Raw genomic sequence first — 9,164 nt, 5'->3', positions numbered from 1 at the left:
TCTACTTTACTAAAAAATCAGCGTTACTTGGCCCTGACTCTTCTATGGGATTCCAACATAGTGTTCCCAGCCCCTACCTTAAAAGAAAAGATTTGTGTTAGATCTTATTTCCTATTTGAAATACAATTTTGAGCAAATTTAGCTGAGAGAGTATGCAAGTGTGTGTGTATGTGTGTACGTGCATACACATACATGTGCTTGTGATAGCCTCCATAGCTGGGACCCTCCTTCATACAGGCAAGGCCATGATATCTTACCAGGAGTCAAGGGCAGGCATATGAACTATCACCAACAACTCCATTACGTTTTTCTGGAGGACTGTAAAATAATTCAGCAGAGTGTGTATGATTGAGATGTGGTTGCTTCAAGGGTGCTTTCTAGTATTGCTGGGCAGTAACTCTGCTGGGATAATAGTTCTCTGCATCTGGCCTGATCTGCAGCTTTGCATCCTTTATCCTTCTTGCTCCAGAATGGAGCTTGTCCAAACCAAAGCCAGTGGACTGACTTCACTCTGCCCATCTCCTCCAGGTCTTTGGGTATTTGTCTGCCTGCTCAAGGCAGCTGAGCTTGAGATGTTTTTCAAGTTTTCCTTTGCTCAGACATAGTCACGGCAGGCTGTGTGTCTCTCTGAGCAGCACACTTGTCTGGGCAGAGACAAATGAAGACAAAGCCTAAGGTTCTCCAAGGAGTCCAGAGACAGCAGGACCATCAAGAAGAGATTAGACTTTTCTTTCTTAGTGAAGGAACCTAAAAATGATTTCATATCCACGGGCCAGAGATAAAGTGAAAGACTGATTCTATTGTTGTTGCATAGATCCCCGGCCTATCAGAAGGGAGAAAGCAAGAATCTGGAGTAGTCTACTGGGTGCTGGGAGAGGGACGGGTTGCTGAAATCACGACTGCTAACTCAAAAACTGTGGCCGACTGCATGGACTTACAGTATTTACACTGGTCCCAATTCTTTTTCTTTTTGAAAACATAGAAATGTTAAAGAAATGTGCCCTCTTTCAAGTACCTACTGTGAAAGAATTGTTGTGACTTTTTTTTTTTTTTTTTTTGGTCTCCAAGGGCTCTAAGAGTGATTACCAGTTGTGGGTCAGTTCTGGCAAGAAAGAGGCCCCATTCCCACTCATTGGTAAGTGCCAGGGAACTCTAAGATGGGGTTGACTAGATTCCAAATTATAACTCTAAAGTCTCAAAGTATTGATTGTTTGGCCTTAAGTTTGAATATCCTTTGGAGTAAAAACTTCTCACAATATCCATTCATACATTTGATAAATAAATTATGAAGCTTTACTCTATCCCAGGGAATAAATAATAACATCTCTTCATTCAGCAGCTTGTGGTCAAGTTGGGGAGAAAAATGTGAATTTTTCCTCTCTGCTTTTTCACTTGACATACAGCCCTGTGTTGATAAACCTGTCCTTATTTTTTATGAAAGCAATACGGATTGAAATTTCTTTTCTGCATACATCATATTTTATATTCCATTCTTGAATTATTCTGTTCCATATTCTGACTACGAAGTGGCCTCTGTGTTGTAAGCATCCTCTAAAATGCAGCAGGTCTCTCTGTCCAACTACAAGTACTTACTGAACACCTGCTCAGCGCCCAGAGCTTCTCTCAGCATCACAGGCAAACTGAGATAAGCACATCTAGATTCCTGAAGGCTTCGCTGGACGACTGACCTGCACTTTGCCATTTTACATTTTACAGGCTGAGTTTTCCAACATTTATTCTCAAAATTATTGATAAATAGATTACACCTCTCCTGAAATAGTTATTAGAACCATTTAGCTAAAAAAAAAAAAAAAAAAATTCTTGGGTTAGCAAGTTGATTTAGTGTGGTCAAAAGAAATAGAGCAAATAAAATAAGGGAAGGGACAGGTTCTGTAGCAGAGCTTGCCGTGGGGCGATGGTGATAACTGATTGCCGCTAGAAATCCTGTGGGGTGTTCCCTCTTATCTACATTATCTTCTAAATTATTTCCACCATCCCGGATGTTTCCAAGCGATCTGAATAATCTAAAAACCAAGTTTTTTAGGATTCACAGAGTGCATGTTCTCCGTCTCAGAATATAACAAATCAAGTACACAGCTGAGGATCAAAATCCTGTTTCATTTTTTGTATTAATGTCAGCATCTTTTTAAAAGTCATTCTGCAATAAAATACATGAATAAAAATCAGACTAATACTTCAAATATATTTATTTAATAAAATGTGTTCATTTAGATGAAATGAATGTAGATGGTAACTTCTAAGCTTAGAACAGCTTCAGGCACCACTGCTGACTCTGTGGAGTCTAAATCTTCCGTCATTTACAAGGGTCCTTTAACAGCCATTCTGTACATGGATTTTCATGTGCTTTCAATCTTTTTTTTTTTTTTCACTTCTCAGTTGTGGATTAGCTCCTGGTTACCCTGATGAATTTGTTTTATTTTGTTGCTCTCATGGAAGCTTCTTTGTGGCTTAGTTCCAGTTATGAACAGAGCATTCATATTGTATTTATACCAGGAGAAACGGAAAGGCAAGAGCTCACCACCTTACAGTCAGTCAGAACTAGAAGAAAGGGAGTGTTTCCTCTCTTCTTAAAAAGCTCAATCTATGTTGCAGTGCAGGGTCTCTGAGAATTCGATGGAGAGGAAGCCATTGGAAGCATGAAAGAACAAAAGATATCATTTGGCGGTCAACACCTAATGATTGAGGGTTCCGTTTCTCTGTGTAAACACTGTTTTGTAGTTGGCTTCTGGGCTTCCAATACTCTGCAGCCTTACTTCTAATTCTGCCTGTGAGGGCCACCCTCACTCCGGGGGGGGGTGGGGGGAGGGGGAGAGGAGGTAAGCATAAAGGCAACTCTACCTGCTGCTCTGGCTATAGCATTAATGAAATGTAATGAAATACCTGTTAAATGGACATACGTGTTAGAGAAGAGTGATCCTAATGAGTCTTGACACGTATCATCCAATTATTTAAAGAACATTAACTGCCAATGTTTATTAATATATTTACTTTGTTACTCTGATCTGTACAAATCTGTGTAATATTGATGGTAAGTGCTTTAAATGATGAATTTAGGCTGGAGTGGTGGTCAGGTAATTTGCCTAAGATGCTCAGATCTAGTTAGTTTCTAGGCAGAAACTAGAGGGCTTTCAGTATTCTCAGATGGAAACATAGTAAAAGTCAACATGGTGTAGGGCTCAAACTGATCTCTACTTTCCAATCAGGTAACATATTTTAAAGACTATTTTCTCTTTACATTTTTTAAACACCTTTCTTGGGCCCCTGCTTTGTGCACGGTCTCCGCCTTGAGAGCACACACAGGAGACACAGTCTTCTTTATCCCCGAGGCCCAGCACGCCAGTGTGGTACACGTGGGTGCCGTAAGGTAGCTTTGATCACACCCATCACCAGTCGGCCTGAATCTGTGTGTACATGTTTCTCTGTATAGGACATGAACATCCCTATGGAATAATAATGAGCCATCTTCAAGCCACTGCACTCCTGCCACACCGCCTAAGGGGCTCCATATCTCCATCCACTCTCCAGGAGCCCTTCTTACTGGAGCAGCCATTCCCAGAGATGGGAGGTCCGTTCGTCCTAAAGCCCAGGCACCCACTGAGGAGCCAGCAGCAGAAAAGTGAGTCCCTCCCCTCCTGCAGGTGTCTTCTCTCAACTCATGTGTCCATTCCTAGAAACAAAATCATAACACAGAGCTGATTCTCCTTGCCAGGGAGAAGGGCAGTGTAGGCAAGGATCCAATCTTCACCAAGAATGAGACTGAGAGAAATGCCAAGGGTCTGTCCTCAAGAGCCAACTCACTTCTAGAAAGCTTCTTTTCATTCCTCCAGGTAGTAGTAGTTCCCTTCTCTGTATCCCCAGGGCCCTTCATGCATATTTCAAGTACGTGTGTACATATCTGTGTGTCTTATTAGAATATGGGCTTCTTAAGGCCTGGAAAGTCATGTTTTCCCCATCTCAGGGCTTTCGTCAGGATCTAGGCCACAGCAGAAGGGGATTTATGACTGCTTAGCTTAGACACACAGGAATGGAAGAGTGGAGTAGAAGAGTTTCGGAGCTGAACTGGAATCTATTCTGAGCTTGGGCTGAAGTGGCCTCTAAGTTCTACCTCCACAGCGAGCCATGAGGACCAAGCTCACTTTCCCTGTGTGCTTCTGATCGAGGACTAGACTGGAGTAGGACCGAGTGTGTATGGTTAGGGGCTTTTTAATCTTCCTTCTTACCATTCTTTTTCCTACCATTCCTGTATTTTCTCATCAGTATTTCTCTTTTTGAAGAAAATGTATTATTAATTTGAGGAATAGTGTGGCCAGAATGGAATTCCCACTTAAAGTGTTTTTATTTTTATGATAGTTATTCTATAAGCACAAAGTTTTACACATTTTATTTTTTAATATTCATACCCTATTTACAAGCATGAGGTAACACTACTCCAATCTTGCCAGGACCGTTGAAGAAAGGCTAGGTTTCTATAAAGTTAGCTTGTTCAATATCTCATAGTTTTCATGACAATAGCACTTATTTTCATTGGTCCCAGAGCAACATGAACTCTTACACAAGATAGTGTACATAACAAAAGGTCCATCTAAGGCCCAAAGTCCTTTTGAGAAAGTACAGAACTCAGTTTATACTTTGCCTTCTGTTTATGTCACAGAGTAGCTTTATATATAGCTTTAAATCAAATGAGTCAGAATCGATCGACGGCACTGGGTTTAAATCAACGGATAGAGCAATGTTCTTAAGAGGTATTAAAGCTAAATAACTGAAACATTTGGATAGTTTTAGAAATAATAAAATCAGGTCAAGGGTAGGGAAACCAGGCCGAGTACAACTACTTCACCTACGTATTAACCTGTACGTTCAACATTTGCACATGTTGACATTGCTGGATGTATAGAAATCCCTTCCTGGATTGAGGAATGTGTTTGTTTTCCTTGAGACTTTTAAAACGATGGAGTGTGAATGTTAGGGCAAGAAGAAAGAGTCTTAGTTAGGTGGAATGGTGGCAATCCTTCATGACTGCATACCCTCTGGAGGGTGCTAAGCCAAATGGAGAAGGGGATGGGGTCTGCTTTCAGAGGAGGAGACTGATGTCTTGATTGCCTTGGGCCCTCTGAGTGAGGAAAATCGTTCTCAACAAGGTTACTATGTGCTGTGCCTTGAGCTGAGGAATACATTATACATTTCATCCATTTTAGTACTCAGTTCCATGAGATGTCATGTTAAAGTGGAGGAACCTGAAGTTCAAAGAGATTGAGTAATTTGTTCCCGTACCTGGCAGAACCCTCTGATCCAGCACCGGAAGTACCGCACCTAAGGTTATACTTGCCACATCCTAGAAAAGCCAAGTCAGTGGGTATTTAAGGATATTTGGTGAAATGTTGCTCATCTGTTTATCCTTCCACAACTTGGCTCGTCTATGGACTCTTTTAGCATCTGGTTCTAAGCACTTAAGAAAATATTAGGATATCTTATCAGGAAACATCCATAGCTGAGTAGTAGAAAAGACCTCTCTGAACTCAGGTTTCATTGCTGAGCACCTGGTCTTAGAAAAGCTCTTCTTGTTCAGCATTCCTTTGACAGAGACTGTTGGGTAGCTAAAAATCATCTCTGGGTAGCATGGGTCGGTGTTACAAGAAACAAGGCCACCTGAGTTTTCATCACACAGCCAGCATTTAAAGGTGACTTCCCAAGACTCCTGTCCTCAGGGGGAGGCACATCATGCATGGAACTGCCTGAGGGTTGTGGCCCCTCAGAGTGAAGGAGTTATAGGCTGCCCAGGAGCTGGGGTCAGGGAGGTTGAGTCATGAAGGGCAGATCTTTTTGATAAGAAAAAGTTCACAATAGTCAGGCACTCACTCAGAAAGCCAAAGAGGAAATCTAGAGGGGGGAGACTTACCGTAAAGGTAGGTGATTATCAAACTCTACTTGACTTTGATACCACATTTTTTAGCTTATCAAATGGGATCTGATCCTCATGGATCGTATTTAACATCAGTGAACTTGTACCACCACGCATTCGGTGCCTCAGGAGGCACTGCAGCAGGAGCAGATAGCAGCTGTAGGAAGTGTCTCCTCCAGAAGAATTGAACCTGAGTCTGATCAAGCCTCTGGATGTAACTATCCATTTATGGAATAAGGGAAAACAGAACAAGTTACCACCACGGGGATGTGATCCACCTGCCCAGGACGGGGGAAATTCTACACACTGAATGACTCCATTTCTCTCTCTTCTAGCCCTAGGAAACAACATGCTCTGCAAATGGAAACAGTGGAAATAAGTTTAAGTGAATTAATCTACTACTTCTAATAATCTCACTTCTTTCTTAGATGCAGGCCAGAGGACAGGTGAAAAGAAATGGCCTATGGTGAACTGGGCCTTTCGGCGGAACCCCAGCACTTGCCAGGACAACGTGTGCAGGGCTCTACCATCCCCCGAGCCAGGGAAGCTCTTTGGGGTTTCACTCAAAGATGTTTGTCCCGGTGATGACCTGCCCACTCCTCTCCGGGTAGGTCTCCTTTTGGCCTTCTGTGGCCCCCTGAGGAGGGAGATTGAGGAAGAGAAAGCTCTGCAAGCCCATGTGTTCTCATCCAAATCTATTTCTAAGTGGAGAAAGCACTAGACAGCCCCTGGCTTTGGCTGAGAAGCTTTGTTATATTCTTTCAAAGAATACATATTTGACTTAGTTATTGCAGAATCATAAGGTAGACACAGAGAAAAAGGTAATTTTTCCATTTCAGTAGTTTCAGCAAAGACCCACATATGTCTGCTCAGATGAGTCAGAACGTGCTCTGTGTTTACCAGTCTCTGAAGCAGAGGTTCCACCTCCTTTCACATTCTCCTTTCAGCTCCTACCTTGAACTTCTCACTACTCTCGGCTTTCCCTTAGTTGCTTCTTCAGCTGAGACTACTCAATCTTACAACTCAAAATATTTCAGATGGTGTTTGATTTAATATTTCAGATGGCGTTTGATTTGATTTCAAGTGCATAAGCTTAAAACTACAAGACTTACCCTCTGGCATATACCAATATCTTAATCCTGATAGAATAAGTCAAACGAAAGCCACAAAGTTTAGCTTGTGTTGTCTCAAAGTAGTGTATTAAACCATCAGTGTTTCCAGTTATTGAGTATCTAGTATCCCTCCAGGGGCTATACTAGTGCTTCACATGCTTGATGTGAAGAAAATCATCATCTTAAGGGCATGCTGGGTACCACCCCAGACCCTGCAACTTTCACGGAAAATTTGGGGTCCTTATCATTATCATCAGAGAGCCCTGGAGTTGCAGTGGTTAAGAGCTGGGTTGCTAACCTAAAGGTTGGCAGTTGGATTCCACTGGCTGCTCCTTGGAAACCCTATGGGCAGTTCTACTCTGTGCTATAGGATTGTTGGGAGTTGGAATTGTCCCAGGACAACTGGTTTGTTTTGGTTTGTGATTATCATCATCCCCATTTCACAAAGGAGATAAACAAAAGCTTTAATATAGGTAAGTACTGTACTTTCCCCAAGGTCACACAGTGAATAGGTGGTAAAATACATTTCAATGCCACAGATTACCTGACTCCAACACCTATTATCTTTCCACACTGCAAGCAGAGGCCTAGCTGGGGGTAGGGGGAGTTGGGCAGGTAGGGTGCCTGTCCTGTGCTCTGCCTGTGTGCCCTGGGCACCACTTGAGGAAGGGTGCCAGAACAGTTCCTATTGGCCACCACAGTTTCCATGGCCAGCTGGGAGAGATCATTGAGAGATTTAACACTAATTGCCCTAGGTACTGCTTTCCCTAGATAGGCCCCTGACTGCAAGCAAGAGACATAAAGATAGAGAAAAAGGAAATGAAAAAGTAAGAAACCAAACTAAACCATTGCTATCAAGTCAATTCTGACTCATAGCAACCCTACAGGACAGAGTAGAAGTGCCCCATAGAGTTTCCAAGGAGCGCATGGTGGATTTGAACTGCCGACCTTTTGGTTAGCAGCAGTAGCACTTTACCACTAGGCAACCAGGTTTTCCAGAAAGTGCTGAGAGGATTTATTTGGAGAAGGCTATCTGGAGGAGAAGGTTTTTGAGCCTGATTTTGAAAGAGGAGAGGAAATACAAGAAGTAGGAATGGGGGATACAGTTGCTTAAAAGCGATAAGCAAATGGGGAAAGAATGGTGAGGTAGGACGGGGTGATGTAACAGAAGTCTTAAAGTAGACAGAGAAGTTTGATTTAGAAGTGCAAATTTACTGAAAAAGAAAATCTGAATAAAACAAGTGTTTGAAGTGTTTCAGTGTAGGAATGTAGAGTGGACCAATGAATAGAAAACATATTTACAGACGCGAAAAAAAAAAAAAAAAAACCTAAAGAATTTACTTGAGTCCTTCCAGCTTGAGCACCATACTCTCCTGTAGCCTAGCTCCAGATGCCAACAAGGACAAGCTTGTGCTGAGGCCTGTGTGTATGAAATTCTGCATATTGTCTTTTCCATTCCTTCCCCCCAGGATATGCTTTTCTTTCTTAACCAAAAAGGGCCTCTGACAGAGGGCATCTTCAGAATATCGGCCAGTGTCAGAGCATGTGGAGCCCTCAAGCAGAAACTAAACTCAGGAGAGAAGGTGAATTGGGAGGACGAGCCGGTTTTGGTAGTAGCATCTGTCTTAAAGGTAAGGAAGGTTCTAGCATTATCTTCACACAGTGTAGCTGTATAGAAATATGATTGGGTTCCTTCTTCATGATTGGCAAAGAGCCATAGTAGGTATAATACAGTCAGAATTTGAAAATTTGAAAAACATTACAGAAAGGTAAGGAAACTGCCGTGAGTGTTAAAAGCACCTGTCTGTATGCCACGTGCAAAAAAATTAAATAAATAAAAATTGGAAAGCACGCACTTACACACACACAAGCATCCTACTTTTGAAGAGCTCCTCACCGGAAATGATGGCAAAGTTTCCAAAAGAAATTTCTTTTGAAACTTTTGAAAATAATGACAAAAATTTCCCATAGTAAGGAAATTTTTACCTTATGATGAGTCCAAAAATACTCAGTCCATGAGACTAGAGGGACCCCAGAGGTCACGGTCCCCAGATCCTCTGTTAGCCCAAGACTGAACCATTCTCCAAGCCAACTTCAGACAGGGATAGGACGGGATTATAGGACAGAAAATG

General features: G+C 42.2%; 1 protein-coding gene across 2 annotated transcripts in view; it reads left to right on the top strand.

The window, feature by feature from the left end:
* The window catches only part of LOC100668445 (mitotic spindle assembly checkpoint protein MAD2A-like), a 113,166-nt gene that overhangs the window by 44,424 nt on the left and 59,578 nt on the right, over nt 1-9,164 (top strand). The gene's annotated exons all lie outside the window — the stretch shown is intronic.

This window comes from Loxodonta africana, chromosome 5 (genome assembly GCF_030014295.1).
Source record: "Loxodonta africana isolate mLoxAfr1 chromosome 5, mLoxAfr1.hap2, whole genome shotgun sequence".
Classification (NCBI taxonomy): Eukaryota; Metazoa; Chordata; class Mammalia; order Proboscidea; family Elephantidae; genus Loxodonta; species Loxodonta africana.
Note: the sequence above shows the minus strand (reverse complement) of the source record. Positions and strands in the feature narration are given on the sequence as shown.